Source organism: Oryctolagus cuniculus, chromosome 11 (genome assembly GCF_051225735.1).
Source record: "Oryctolagus cuniculus isolate XC-2025 breed Fujian yellow rabbit chromosome 11, ASM5122573v1, whole genome shotgun sequence".
In the NCBI taxonomy this organism is placed as follows: Eukaryota; Metazoa; Chordata; class Mammalia; order Lagomorpha; family Leporidae; genus Oryctolagus; species Oryctolagus cuniculus.
In genome coordinates this window covers 93,527,322-93,544,101 of record NC_142877.1, presented here as the reverse complement: position 1 = coordinate 93,544,101, position 16,780 = coordinate 93,527,322, and positions in this window count along the sequence as shown.

Below are 16,780 nucleotides of genomic sequence, written 5' to 3'. Positions count from 1 at the left end.
GAGTACTAGTTATAGCATTAAATCTCAATGTACAGCACACTAAGGACAAAGATCCTACATGAGGAGTAAGTGCACAGTGACTCCTGTTGTTGACTTAACAAATTGACACTCTTGTTTATGGCCTCAGTAATCACCCTAGGCTCTTGTCATGAGCTGCCAAGGCTATGGAAGCCCCCTGAGTTCACTGACTCTGATCATATTTAGACAAGGCCATGGTCAAAGTGGAAGTTCTCTTCTCCCTTCAGAGAAAGGTACCTCCTTCTTTGATGACCTGTTCTTTCCACTGGAATCTCACTCGTGGAGATCTTTCATTTAGGTTTTTTTTTTTTTTTTTTTTTTCCCCAGAGTGTCTTGGCTTTCCATGCCTGAAATACTCTCATGGGCATTTCAGCCGGATCCGCATGCCTTTAGGGCTGATTCTGAGGCCAGAGTGCTGTTTAGGACATCCACCATTCTATGAGTCTGCTGTGTATCTCACTTCCCATGTTGGATCATTCTCTCCCTTTTTGATTCTATCAGCTAGTATTTGCAGACACTAGTCTTGTTTATGTGATCTCTTTGGTTCTTAGTCCTATCATTACAATCAATTGTGAACAGAAATTGATCACTGGGACTAGTGAGATGGCATTGGAACATGCCACCTTGATGGGATTGAATTGGAATCCCCTGGTATGTTTCTAACTCTACCGTTTGAGGTAAGTCAGCTTGAGCATGTCCCGAATTGCACATCTCTTGATCTCTTTATATATTCTGGCTATTAATCCTTTATCAGTCATATAGTTTTCAAATATTTTCTCCTATGCTGTCAGTTGTCTCTTCACCTTGTTGATTGCTTCTTTTGAAGTGCATAAGCATCTCAATTTGATGCAATCCCATTTGTCAATTTTGGCTTTGATTGCCTGTGCCTGTTAACATCTTCTGCTTAGATTAAAATCATCATGTTTATTTTCTTCTTTTTTTCAAACAAGTATACTTTTTAAAAAATTATCAGCCAACTTAATCTGATTGTATAGACTTCATTAATGGTTTTTAATGAGTTATTTATTTATTTATTTATTTGAAAGTCAGAGTTACACACAGAGAGAGAGAGAGACATAGAGAGAGGTATATTTCATCTACTGATTCATTCCCCAGATGACTCCAACAGCTAGCACTGGGCCAAGGCAAAGCTAGGAGCCAGGAACTTCATCTGGGTGTCTCTTATGGGTGGCAAGGCCTAAGCACTTGGGCCATCTTCCAATACTCTTCCCAGATCATTAGCTGAGAGCTGGATCAGAAGTGGAACAGCCAAGACATGAACCAGCACCCATCAGGGATCAGTCTCAGGCAGTGGCTTACCCACCGTACCACAATGCTGGCCATTTAATTTATATTTTCAGTTTTAAATATTGCATTCATATTTCAGGTGTTCTCACATTTAAAAAAATTTTTTCCAATTACATAAATTGAAAAAGAGGTTTTCCTCTCAATATTTTCTGTTCAATAAATATATTTAAGTTATGTATTTTCAGTTGGTTAATTGTTTCACTACATTTTGCATCCTTTTAACAAATGTTTCCTTTATTGCAATTCAAGCCTAAATACTTATTATTTTTATAATGATCATAAAACGATCTAGTTCTGTTTTTAAAGTATCTATTATATGAATTAATTCCTTCTGTATTTTTAGGTTGGTTTCTATCATATTGAAGTTAGTATGTACCTCTTTGTGAAAGAATTCATTTATCATAATTATTTACACATTTTTGATACTGTTTCTTTTGATAAAATCTAAATTTATTTTTAACAAATATTAATCTTTTTATCCAATTGTGTAACTTATTTCAGAATAGTTAGGATATTAGTTTCACAGAATATCTCATCAACACACACTTCATTTTATCCAAAAATAATAGAATGACTCAGAGTAACTCCTGACACTTGGAGCTTAATTCATTCACTCCAAGTCAGAAAAGGTAAGAGTAGCTCTATACATAGTATAACCTAGATAACTGCCAGAGACCAACCAATTTTGTTCAAGAGCACCCGAATGTGCACACCCACATGTGTACAATGTGCATGATACAACACAAAACATACAAAGGATGAAACAGACTAGCACAGTTCAGAACTCTCCAAATATCTCTAGAATTCCCAATTTAGAATTACGGAAATCAACTACCTCCTTTTAAATCAATGTTTCTCCATGTTAGAGTTCTGAGATTGTAGGCAACATTAATGTATAAATTGGCAATAAGAACAATACCTATATCACCAGTAATATTGTATTTTGACTAAGACTTTATATATTGCATTCTTAACACAAGTGAAACATGCAGAGAAGATTAGGTATTATTAGATCACAGAGATAGGAAGAATGATAGGAGAATTTTTTAAAATTTGCAAATGCTGCAATTATTCATATTCAACAATGGTATGCTTATTTTCCTGTTAGAGCCATTGGAAAAATTTGATACATGTGTGAGAATTATGTTTGCTTTGTTTTTTCACTGTAAAGATTTTGTGTGGTCAAGCTTTCATTTCATTCTTTAGCTTTAAGAAAATCTGATTGTCTCTTAGCAACCAAGGCTGATGATATCTCTGAGAAGAAGCATTTTATCTGTTCTGTTCTCAAATCTCCTTTTCATTACTGAAACAATATAATATAATTAAGGCCTTCGCCTGAGATCCAAAATGATATAACAAAATAGAATGGCTGCAAATTGTCCTTGGAAAGGATGACTTGTTCTTAGCGTGCACATTGTCTATACATTTAAGCAGAGTATGATGATCTGATTTTTCTCCACCACCTGGGATATAAAGACCTGAAAAGTATGATGAACTCATTTCTGTATTTGATTAAACTCAAAAAAAAAAGGAAAAAGAAAATAAAATGACAAGTTTTATTGGAGATGACCTAGTTAATATATATTAAAGCTAAACTTTCTGCTCAGAATACTTGGTTCTTTCTAAATAAAAAATAGAAAGAATCACAATATTTGAGTTCAGTTTTCTGGGACTACAAACATCACATGTTAAATAAATAACATTGAATTAAAGTGCTCCTTTTTAATTCAGTGTGAAAACTCATTTTGAGAAAGGAAAGCTAATACTCTAAAAACAATAATGACTCAGTTTTGCAATAAAGAGAAGTCATGTTCAACCACCTCATTCTCTGTATTTTTTAAATAGTTGATCAGGAAACGAAGACTAGGGTGCTTTTTTGTTTCTTCTTTGAAAATTCCAAGCAGGCGTTCATCAAATAAACCTATATTTATTTTACTTCCAGTATCCATTAATATATGTGAGGAGCCTGAGATTACAAAGGAACGTAAAGGAAGCAGCTACTAAAGTAGGCTTTTGACTAAGTGCCAGCTGAGCACTCTGCCTCTTCTAAGTGCAACTACTCTTTGAATTAAATTATTCCCACAGTAATTTAACAGCATGAGCATTTAGGAAAAAGTGTTCTCTAAAATAACTGTTATTATGTACATCTATAGAAATGGTGAGTCAAGATGAGACAAGGTTTTACTGAGATTTGAAGTATTGATTAAAGTTTGGAAGATGCAGGAAGGGAGGAAATAATGATGAAATTAAAAAATGCAGAAAGATTTTGTTTCCCTCTGACTTCTTCATTGGCAATGGCAACCAATCTTAAAACTGTGGAATTCCATTAGATTCTAGAAACATTTTGGACAACAACATCCTCAAACTTAGGGGAAACACCGAAGGGATTCTTACTGTTTACTTACCTTAGCTCCGGTCCATCATGGGATATGCAACTGATTTTTATAATTGCATTATTTTATTTCTTTAAAATATTCATTTAAAATACTTCTTAAATACCTTATTACTTGCTAAAGTATTATCACAGGTAATACTATCACTTAGATTTTTAAAGATTTATTATTTATTTATTTGAAATTAGAGTTACAGAGCGAGAGAGCAATGGCAAGAGTGAGAGTGAGAGATAAAAGAATCTTCCATCCACTGGTTCACTCCCTAAATTACTGCAACAGTTAGGGCTGGGCCAGGTCAAAGGCAGGACTCTAGAACTCCTTTGGGATTTCCCATGTAGGTGGCAGAGGCCCAAGTAGTTGGGCCATCTTCTGCTGCCTTCCAGACTCATTAATTGGGAGCCAAGATTCAAATCAGAGTTCATCTGTGATGCCAGCATTGCTGGTGACAGCTTACCCTACTGAGCCACAATGGCAGCTCCCAACTTAGTAATTATAGTATATACTTAAGTTTAGATACATTATTCTTAGCTATCTTTCTAATTTTTTCTCTTAAAGTTCAGGTTTAGGACAACTTGATATAAAAAGTGTTTTTGGAATTCATGAAACCATGCTAAAGGCTATTAAATAGCTGCAGATATTTTTCAGCATCACTAAATTTTGTGAATCTTTCCAAACTGAAGATAGGGAGTCCCTGAATTGGCTAAATAATCTGACTACAATATATGACAACTTGACTCACAGAAAAATAATCATTCACTATGAATCTAATTGTAAAAGTTTATAGTACACTAAGTATTTGTAATAATAAATGAAAGTGGATAATAAACAAATATGCAGATGGGTACATAGAGGATAAATAAATTGATAGGTGATAAATAAGATAGTAATGATTTTAAAATATCACCTATTTTCCACTTCAAATTGTTTTTCTGCAGTTACTCATTCCTTTTCATAAAACTACCACTTACCAGAACCCACAGTTCCTCAACTGTGAAGTAATTTTCAACAGTAACTTTCATTCATCTATCTCCTACCTTCTCTTGCCTGCATTAGTCCTTTCCTTTTTATCAGTGGTTGTCAAACTTAGTGCCCTTAGCTTGTTCAAACACTGATTGATAAGCTCTATCCCTGGATTTCTTTTTTTTTAAAGATTTATTTATTTATTTGAAACGCAGAGTTACAGAGACAGAGGAAGAGAGAGGGAAAGATCTTCCATCCACCGGTTGACTCCCCAGATGCTGCAATGGCCAGAGTTGGGCCGATCCAAAGCCACAAGCAAAGAGCTTCCTCTAGCCTCCCACGTGGGAGCAGGGGCCCAAGCACTGGGGCCATCCTCTGCTGCTTTCCCAGGCACATTAGCAGAGAGCTGGATCAGAGGTGCAGCAGCCGGGACTCTAACCAGTGCCCATAGGAAATGCCGGTACCACAGGCAGCTGCTTTACCCACTAAGCCACAGCACCTGGACTTTCTGATTTGGTATGAGTAGAAACAGATGATTTGCACTTCCAACAAATTCCTAGCTAATGATAACGTTGCTGGTTCAAGAGTCTAACTTTGAGAATCACTGATTTTTATAATGAAGTCATTAATACAGTTTTGGCCCTTGTCAGTTTGCAATCATTATCTACCTTTTTTTCCTTGACTCTATCAATTCAATCACAAATGACTGATTCTACTGATTTTAGATGTAATTTCATAATTTTTTCAAACAGTGTTTCAATAAATGTATATAAGATCTCTATCCTCATTTAGAAAACTTTAGAGGTTGTCTGATTTTTATTCATTAATAATTATTTCCTTGGTTAGGCCTGTTTTGCAGTAGTTAAGACACCACTTAGGATACTGGCATCCTGTTTGTGATTGTCTATTTTATTTTTTAAAGATTTATTTATTTACTTGAAAGTCAGAGTTACACAGCAAGAGAAGGAGAGGCAGAGAGAGAGACAGACAGAGAGAGAGAGAGAGAGAGAGGTCTTCCATTCACTACTTCACTTCCCAGTTGGCCACAACGGCCAGAGCTATGCCAATCCAAAGCCAGGAGCCAGGAGCTTCTTCCAGGTCTCCCACATGGGTGCAGGGACCCAAGGACTTGGGTCATCTTCTTTCCAGGCCATAACAGAGAGCTGGATCGGAAGTGTAGCAGCTGGGATTCAAACCGGCGCCCATATGGGATGCAGGCGCTCAGACTGGGCCTTTAACCCACTGCACCACAGCGCCAGCCTCATGGGGATGCCTATTTTAAATCCCAGCTACACTTCTTTCCTCTAGCTTCCTGCTAACGCACACTCTGGAAGGAAGCAGGTGATAGCTAAAAACTAGAGTCCATTGCATCCATATTAGAAATCAGATGGAAGTCCTGGCTCCTGGCTTCAGGCTGGCCCAGGCCTGGCTGTTGCAGGCATTTAGACATGAATGAGCAAATGGATATCTCTCCCTATTTTCCTCTTTGCCTTAAAAATTAAATGAAAAATTTTCCTTAATGCCCAGTATACCAGTTACCAACGCTGATAATAAAAATATGAAACAAAAGATACAAGTTTCTATATTCTTACTGAGCTTACAGCTTAGTAGAGAGATAAAAAATTTTTAAAAATTACATGAGTTCAATATATAGAAGGCTGGTGATGGAGTTAATGGAGAATGATATAAAATTTGGAATAGATTTAAGCCTTCAAGTAGAATGGCTGAGATGGAGATACTGAGAAATGACACTTGAGTTAAAATTGGAAGGAATATTGATGAGGTTGAAGGCTAAGCAAGTGGAAAAGACCAGAGGTGGAAACATGTTTAATGTTTCTGGAACAAGCAAGCCAGCATGGGTATCCAGTGGACAGGAAATGAGAAGGATTTTATAAAATATTTTCTTAGCCTAAAATTCAAAGTCATCCAGTCTTATCCTCCTAAATCCTAAGTTGACACTTTATAAAAGGCAAATGATTATACTAACATGTAAAATTACACGACCATTCTTCTCATCCAGATTTTATTCTTGTCATTCTCCTTGATCTTACATACTCTTTTCTTTATATGAATAAACAATGTACACTATCAGGTGAATATTTGAACCCTACACCATTTTCCCAACCTAGAATGAATTTTCTTTTCCCTCAGTCTCTTCACACACATGCACATACACACACACACGCACACACATTCACACCTTCATACACCTTAACATGAACATAATACATTTGTATTTTTATATCTCCAGATCTAAAATTATAAACTGAAAAATTGCAAACTACCCTAATAGCTTTCCGTTTCCTATAGCAACAGAGTGCCTTGTAGTAACTCAATTTTTCAAATGAATTCAGTCATACTTGTCTGTAAGATTGAAACTCAGAAAAATGAGTGATTTAGTTTTTCATTTGACAACCATGTATGAATACTTCCTAAATATTGCACAAAAGACAAGGGAAAAGAAAACCTAATCCACAATGACAAAAATATTATCTAGTGTACAAAACCAACTAATAAATGGATGAGTACAATACAGCACAACAGGGTGCCTACTTAGTGATGTACACAGGAGTCTGCATGGATTATTCTTGGGTACTCTGAGAATCAGACACTAACACAGGATTAAAAGTATAAAGAAATTCTTAGGGAAAATGCCTGTAAAAGAACATACTGTATAAGTTTATAAAGTAGGGGCCAGCGCCGTGGCTCACTTGGTTAATCCTCCGCCTGCGGCGCCGGCATCCCATATGGGCACTGGGTTCTTGTTCTGGCTGCTCCTCTTCAATTCCAGCTCTCTGCTGTGGCCCGGGAGGGCAGTGGAGGATGGCCCAGGTGCTTGGGCCCCTGTACCCACATGGGAGACCAGGAAGAAGCATCAGGCTCCTGGCTTTGGATCAGCGCAGCACCGTCCGTAGCGGCCATTAGGGGAGTGAATCAACAGAAAGAAGACCTTTCTCTCTTTCTCTCTCATTGCCTATAACTCTACCTGTAAAATAAATTTTTAAAAAGTTTAAAAAATTTTTATAAAGCAGTCAGATCATGAAAATCTGATTCTGAGTGAACAAAGGAGAGCAGTGAGGGTGAAAGTTCCCTCCCCTGCCTGGTGGTCTAAGGAATATGCAGCAAAGCACAAGGGTCACTGAGGCAAAGTCAAAATCACATGAGAACCTTGCTCTAGGATGGTTCTGTCTTAGTCTCACCACACTCAGTCACTGACCAGTTGCAGCCTATTGTAGTAATGCCCTTGGCACAATACAGTCATGCAATTCAGAATACAGCAGCTGGGTTCATGGTCAATGATGCTCCCCATAGTGAAAATGTGGCCAGTCTCACAGGTGCCCTCTGCAGAAACATGCTTTTCTGAGTGTAACTCTACCTACTCTAGGAAGAACTTCCCAGGGCAAGAACCCCCCTTGAGCTGAATCATGAAAAAATGCGCCAACAAAGAGCCTGGAAAGGTGCTGAGTTATGATGTGCATGGTAGCCCGAGGAAACATATAGTGGGTGACTTAAGCACAGAATGTACAGGGCATATGTTGAGTGACCAAAATGAGAAAGAAAACATAGTTTACAGAAGGGAGATGATTAAGAGCCTGATGAAAGGCATATGAGTTCCATCCTGAAGTAGAATCATCAGAGAAGGATTATGAACAGTATAATTGCATGACTGTGTGTTCTTAATGCTATTAGAGAAGGGAAAATAATCTTGCTACCAATTCAGAACTGGCTAGACTTTCAATTTACCATGAATGATAGATTTGAAGAAGATGAAATATTTATTTTGTAATTTTTTTTTTTTTTAGTTTTGGGTGTTCTTCAAAGAAGCTTTAAAGAACTAATAACCAATCTCTGTAAGAATATATACTCTAAAAACCAAGGCTTCTGAAACAAGGCATGTAAAACTACAAAGCTGAGATTTTTCTAAATTAGAGGATACTTTTTTAAAAACAGTTTTTCAGGATAGGCTTTGTGGTGTAACAGATAAAACCATTGCTTGGGACACTCACATCTCATGTAAGAATGCAGGTTAGAGTCCTGGCTACTTTGCTTTTTATCCAGCTTCCTGCTAATGAACTCTTGGGGGCAGGAGATGATGGCTCCAGTGTTTGGGCCAATGCTACCCATGTTGGAGACCAAGTGTAGTTTCTGGCTTCTGGCTTCAGCTTGGCCCAGTCATGATTGGTGCAGGCATTAGGGGAACAAAAAGAATTGAAGATCTCTTTCTTTCTGTGTGTGTCTCTCTTTCACCCTGCCTTTCAAGTAAATGAACATAGGAAAATGTTCATTTTAAAGGCAGAGTGAGATCTTCCATTTGTGGATACACTCCCCAAATGCCCAACTGGCTGGATGAAATTAATCTCAGAAACCTGGAAGTCTCCCAAATGGGCAAAAAGGAACCAAGCGCTTGCACCATCATTTCCTACCTCCCAGGATGCACATTAGCAGGAAGCTGAATATCCAGGATTTGATATGGGATGTGAATGTCCCAAGTCAAACCTTAAACTGCTGCACCTCAAACCCACTCCCAATAAACATTTTTAAGAAATAAAAATAAAATCAGTTTTATAAAAATATTTGAAGAGTTTTTGGGGGTACCCAAAGAAAAAGTAGTTTGCTTGTGCAAGTGTTTAAGAGGATTACTGAGCAGGGGTATTTGTGATCTTGTTGGGTACCCTTTGCTGTTTCTCTAAAGGACTTCACGAATATTTACTGTATATCATGAATATACACAACAGAATTAAAACTTGGTTCTCCCATTGTCTGAAATTCCCTAAAAAATGTTTCTTGTAATACTGGAAACTTCCATTAGAAGTGATTCTGGGAATATTACTCATATTACTCAAGGATTTTTTTGAGTGTTATTGAGACACAAGAGATTATTTACACAATTCATATATTAATTTGTTCTAATAAAATGCTTTATTTAAGTAAAAATGTCTCCAGGATTCCTATCACAAATTACTGGGCTAATGATCTTTGTAATTAGTCAGAACATCAGTGAGAAAGATACAGTCAAGTTTTGGAAAAAAAAAAAAAAAGAAAAAGAAAAAGAATGGGCATTTACCCTAGCAGTGACACACCAATTGGGACACCCATGTACCACTTTAGAAAACCTGGACTGGATCCTAAGCCCTGGCTCTTGAGTTCGGTTTCCTACTAATGCAGACTCTGGGAGACAGCAGAAATGGTTCACGACTGAGTTGTTCCCACCCATGTGTGTATCATGGCTCTGGTTTCCAGCCAAGAGCAGGACGATTGTGAATCTTTGAAGAGTGAGTCAGTGGATGTGAACTCCCTCACTTTTTCTTTCTGAGTCCCTCTATATGTCTCTCCACCTCTCAAAAACAAAAACAAAATACCAAATAACTTTCTACTCATCACACACAGTTCTCTGAACTGCATGGTGGCATTTAAGTCAGGACCATAGCCCTAATGGGCTATATTCAGTTAATGATTGAGTTTTTTTAATGATACATAAGACCTTCACTTAATATATAAAAAGAAAATAAGCCCTTGAGAACAAGTTTTATTGTTAATTAAGGAAGCAACTAAGAAAACAAGCAATGGAGTTCGACACTTAGGCATAACTGAGACATAAGAATATCCTCCACTTAACACACTAAAATGAAGTAAATCTTGAGAATAAGTTTTGCTGTTAACTCTCATAATACAACAATTTGAGGACAGACGTCTGGCATGGGAAGTTAGTGCACAGTGAATCCTGTTGCTAATTTAACAATTAACACTCTCATATATGATGTCAATGATCACCCAAGGCTCTTGACATGAGCTGCCTAGTCTATGGAAGCCTTTTGAATCCACAAACTCCATCAGAATTCAGACAAGGCCATAAGGAAAGTGGAAGTTCTATCCTCCTTCAGAGAAAAATACATCCTTCTTTGATGACCATTTTTTACTTTTTTCCACTGTGGTCTCAACCACAGAGGTCCTTCATGTAGGACATTTTGTGCCAGAGTGCCTTCACTTTCCATGCATGAAAGGCTCTCATGGGTTTTTCAGCAGGACCAGAATGTCTTAGGTCTGATTCAAAGATCAGAGTGCATCTTAAAGTGATTGTCATCCTATGAGTCTCCTGTATGAACTGCTTCTGCTTTCCATGTTGGAGCATTCACTACTTTTTAATTCTATCTGTTGTTATTATCAGACACTTGATCATATTTATATGATCACTTTAACACTTAATCCTATCCATATGATCACTTTTACATTTAAAAAGCTATTTTTTACCACTCACGGGGCCCCATGGCAATTTTTTTTTTTTTGGACAGGCAGAGTGGACAGTGAGAGAGAGAGAGAGAGAAAGGTCTTCCTTTTGCCGTTGGTTCACCCTCCAATGGTCGCAACGGCCAGTGTGCTGCGCCGATCCGAAGGCAGGAGCCAGGTGCTTCTCCTGGTCTCCCATGGGGTGCAGGGCCCAAGGACTTGGGCCATCCTTCACTGCACTCCCGGGCCACAGCAGAGAGCTGGCCTGGAAGACAGGCAACCGGGACAGAATCCGGCGCCCCGACCGGGACTAGAACCCGGGGTGCCAACGTCGCAAGGCGGAGGATTAGCCTATTGAGCCGCGGCGCCAGCTCCATGGCAATTTTTTAAACTTTACCCTTAGAAGTAAGTCTGTAGGAATGTATGCCGAACTATAAAGCTTTACAGTTACAAACTTCATACAATTAATATTTACAACTTTAGGAACATGGTGAGTCTCCCCACCATGCCTGACCTCCCACTCACACTCCCACCCCTCTTCCTCCTCCCTTTCTTATTCACACTCTTATTTTTTACTAAGGTCTATTTTCAATTAACTTTATACTAATATGATTAACTATATGTTAAGTAAAGAGTTCCACAAATAGTATGAAAAAAAAATGTTCCGCGGCGCCGGCACACCGGGTTCTAGTCCCGGTTGGGGCGCCGGATTCTGTCCCAGTTGCCCCTCTTCCAGGCCAGCTCTCTGCTATGGCCAGGGAGTGCAGTGGAGGATGGCCCAGGTGCTTGGGCCCTGCACCCCATGGGAGACCAGGAAAAGCACCTGGCTCCTGGCTCCTGCCATCGGATCAGCGCGGTGCGCCGGCTGCAGCGGCGGCCATTGGAGGGTGATCCAACGGCAAAAGGAAGACCTTTCTCTCTGTCTCTCTCTCTCACTGTCCACTCTGCCTGTCAAAAAAAAAAAAAAAAAAAAAAAATGTTCCTCAACAATCAAGACAAGGGCTGTGCAAAGTCATTGCTTTTCAAAATGACATTTTCACTTCTACAGATTGCCTTTCAGGTGCTCTATTAGTTATCACAGGTGAGGAAGAACATATGGTGTTTGTCTCTTTGGGACTGGCTTACTTCACTAAGTATGGTATTTTCCAAATTCATCCATTTTATCGCAAATTATCAGATCTCATTTTTTTTACCATTGTGTAGTATTCCTTGATGTACATAGCCAATAATTTATTTATCCGGTCTTCAGTTGGCAGGCATTTGGGCTGATTCCATGTCTTAGCTATTGTAAATTGAGCTACAACAAACATGGGCATGGATATCACTCTTTCATATGTTGATTTCTTTTAGTTTGGTCATATTCCCAGGAGCGGGATGGCTGGGCCATATGGTAAGTCTATATTCAGATTCCTGAGGTATCTCCATACTGTCTTCCACAGTGGCTCTACCAGTTTATATTCCTACCAACATTGGACCAGGGTACCTTTTTACCCCCAACTGAGTGTGATGAGTGATTAAATGAAAATATTAGAGACACGAGAAAACCCTTTCAAGATATTTGGCAATGTGAGAGGTTATTGTATGTATCAGCACTTTCCATTTTGTCTGTTCTTATCAAAGTTAAAGCCTTCTTCCCTTAGCATGTCCTATCACCTCCTAACGGTTTATCACTTTTATGCTGATTCTCATTTTCTGTGCTATATATTCATTGACTTCATGTTTATTATCTTAAAGTACAGAATGATTATATCTCTCAGGTTCAAAAGTCTTCAGGTGTTTATTTACTCAAATGCTTATTATTTTCAGTCTGGTTTCAAGACTTTCTTGCCTTTAACATATGCCCTACTCCCACAAAACTAGATGACTATCATTTTCTGAAATGTCTCAACAGTCACCTTGCTTTCTTGCGTATGCTACTCCATTCTATGAAACCCTCTACTCCCTGTAATTTAACAACTGAATATAATTCCTATTCTTCCTTACAAAGTTGTCTTGTGGGTCATCATCTAAATTATCTGGCCCTTGCTTTGTAAGAGGTTTTATAAAGGTCAGTTTGTACATAATAAAGACCATAGAAATAGTGCTTTAAAATAGAAGTTTAAAAGTTCCTCATAAAACTGCAGATGTAAACAGTCACTAGGGGTGGAATGGTGACTTTCAGTCATAGGAGATCTCGACTGTTTTCAGCTTCATGTTTCACTAAATCCAGGGTGTGACTCATGTCCCCACAGACCAAAATAGATCTTCATTTATGGAGGACACATCCTGGGCAACAGGATGAAGAGAAAAAGAAATATAGACAAAGAAACGTTCTGATTCTCTTTTTAAGCAATTATCTGAAAGCTTCCTCATAACATTTCAATTTCCAATGGGTTAGCCAGTGTGTGATCAGTCAAACTATGGCACTTACTGAATGGGAAATGTAAATTTCATTTCTGACAGTGTTTTAGGAAGACATTTGGAAATTGGGGCAGTCAACTAGCAGTCTCTGTCATTAACTGGATTCTATGCCCTTAGATGTTGCTGACCTTTTGCTGAAGTTCTTTAGGTAATAATTTTGGTAATAATCTGATTTCAATTTAAAACATGAACTTCTAGAAGGCAGACAGTTCATGAACTTTTGTAATCACAGTCATGTTCATTATGGTTCTTTGTAAATAAAAGTGTATCAGCATTTAGAATAAATCATAACCTACACCCCTTCTAAATTCAGAACAAATTAATACATAGGATTAAGGTAAAAATAACTGTGAAAACTAGATTTAAGTATGAAACACAGCTTAGACTACAGGCCAAATTAGGCTTCCTATCACTTACCACTATTCCCATTAAGTTTACCCTAGGTAAAAAAATAAAATAAAATAAAAAATAACACATCACAGTTTTATACAAATGGATCTTGCTCTGTTGCTTCCTGTATGAAGGATGGGGAAAACAGGCTATATAAATGTGTTTTCTGTTGCTGTAATATAATACCAGAGACTAAATTTATGAGACAGGGAGTTCATTATGGTTCTCAGTTCTGAAGGCTAAGAAGTACAAGAGTGTGGGATCAGAAAGGACTTTATGCTACTTCAATTCATGGCGAGAAGCAGAAAGCAAGCAGGCAGATAGATGTATGAGAGGCAAAATTTAATGGGCAGCCCTTCTTTCTAAGAACCTATTCTCACAATAGTCTATCCAGTCTGCTGAGAGTGAGAATTCACTTATTCAAGGAAGGAATTCATCCAATCCTAAGGGTTCTGTTCCCATGGCCTAAACATCTTCCACCACATTTCAGTACCAACAGTGATCCAATGGAGATCAAGATTCAGCATGAGTTTCAGAAGGGACAAACCACAGTCAAACCTATGGTCCTTAAGGTAGGTTCAGAGAACAGCATAAAGAACTTGTGAATTAGAGATGTAGGTGACACATTTTTAGCAGCCCTTTTACTAACGCTACCAGCTTATTTAGGTACTGCTTTTTTCTTGGTCCAAATAACAGAGGTAGAGAAAAGGCTGAGGGTTCTTTAACATAATGCATCATGGCAGTGGCATGAAGCTCTCCGAAATATGAAAAATGAGAAAATAAGTATGTCACTTAACAAATTACATAATACCCAAGCAGACACAAGTCAGTTACCTAACTTACATGCTTTTACGTCTAAAGGTTATCACATATTGTACAATAATTTTATTTATATATTAGTAGGCAAAGAGAAACAGACAGACAGAGGGACAGCAGATGGAGAGAACACTCATCTGCTGCTTCACATTATAACAAGGACTGAGCAGGACCGAAGCCAGAAGCTGGAAAGTTTATACAGTTCCCCTATGCAGGGTGAAGCGATCCAGCTACTTGAGCCATCACTGCTGCCTTAAAGGATGTGCACTAGCAGGGAGCTGGAACTGAGAGCAGGTCTGGAACTTGATGCCAGACATTCCAATATGGGATGCAGACAACCCGAAGGCATCTTAACTGCAGTGCCAAATGCCTACTCCTGTGTATTAATTTTAGAAGGAGCTTTGTTTTGAATGGATTTTTCAACTTTACCATCTCAGATCTGGTCATGATTTTTAGCGATTTATTAAGGAGATAAAGTGAAGAGATATTATATAATAATAATAGAATTTACCTAAAACAAGGTAACCTTCTTTTGTCTATGCAAAGAGATCATTTCTTTCTGTATTTCACTGTTACTAACTTATAAGGAGTCTTTGATCACAAATGACTGAATCACAGAAGAGATGTTAGCATTAATTGGCTATTTCTTAACAGTTGTTGAACCCACCATCTACTCCTTACCTAATTATGTAATTGTTTGCCGTTTGCATTTTTGTCTCATCTGCTCGACTACAATTTCCTTGAGTAAAAAATTGTGGGTCTTAGTTAACCTTGGAGTTCCCAGAATCCATCAGTTTCCTAAAAGAAAGTATATTATTCAGTGTATGATTAACATTTTATTTTTGAGATGAATAAAGTAATATATCTCCTATGTGGGAAGCTGACAGTTACTGTTTATGTACTTGTCTATTTACTTGTGAACAAGGGTAACACATATAGATAGGAGGGGATAATTACTTCCAAATATGCTTCAAGTTTTAAATTTATATATGTTCTAGTGTGTGAGAGAAGGAGTTACGAAATAAATAAAAAATATGAAAGCCTTGAAAAATACTCTATCAGGATAAAGAAAGCAATTAACTACTGTGCTAAAACTATGAGGACTAATTAAAGTAGATACGTACATATATCTTAGAGTGCTTTAACAATAAAGGTTTTTTTAAATGTCCTTTATCTTTTGGATATTATTTATTTATTTAAATTTTAAAATTTTAATGAATTTATTAAGATTATATAAGATTTTTAGGATCACAGCAAATGCATTATAATTACCACAACATGGTTCTTACCAATTTTCATATTAATGTGTTATTAATGCTGAATAGATTTCACGTGGTTCATAGATACAATTTGAGGAATGTAATGCTTCCCTTTCTCCCTTCACATTCCTTCTTTTCTGTCTTTATTGAATTTTTGAGATACAATTTTAATTTACATTATAGTCAAAGGCCTTATGCTCCATTAAACAGAATTCAACAAATAAAAAAAGCAAAAACACCCTAGTTCAGCAGGAACATAGGTAAACGCCAGCACCATAGCACAGCATTTTCAGTTCATTTTATAATCACAAACTTAACCCTCCACAAAATAAAAAATTCAACAGTAGTAAGTAGAAAAATCACTGTTCTTCAAGAATACAGAAAATGGCTATAAACAATAATCAAAAATCAAAATGTCAATTTTGCTCATATACATTACATTTTTGTGAGCTTTTTATATTACTTACCATAAAATAGGGAAAATATATGATTTTTTTTATTGTTGGGACTGGCTTATTTCACTACGTATGATGTTTTCCAGTTGCATCCATTTTATTGCAAAAGACAAGATTTTATTTTTTTACAGCTGAGTAGTATTCTACAGCGTGTATATACCACATCTCATCATGAAAGAATATTGTATTTATCAAATTCTTTTCTTTTTCTCTGAATACTTTTGTTTGTACATTTTTCCTTTTTTATTTTCACTCCCATAAGACAGCATATGCAGAAAACAAAACTCAGTTAAGAAATAATCAAAATATCTCAAAAGACAGTTCATAAAAGGAGATATACAAATCATCAACAAATATATGGAAAAGGCTAAACATCACTAGCTATCATGGAAATTCAAATTAAAACCACAATGAGATTTCCTTTCACTCCTGTCAGAATGGCTAATATCCAGAAGACAGAAAGCAACAAAAGCTGGTGAAGACATACAGAAAGGGAAACTCTTCATGGGAATGTAAATTGTGCAGGCAATATGAAATTGACTTTTTAAAAAAGATT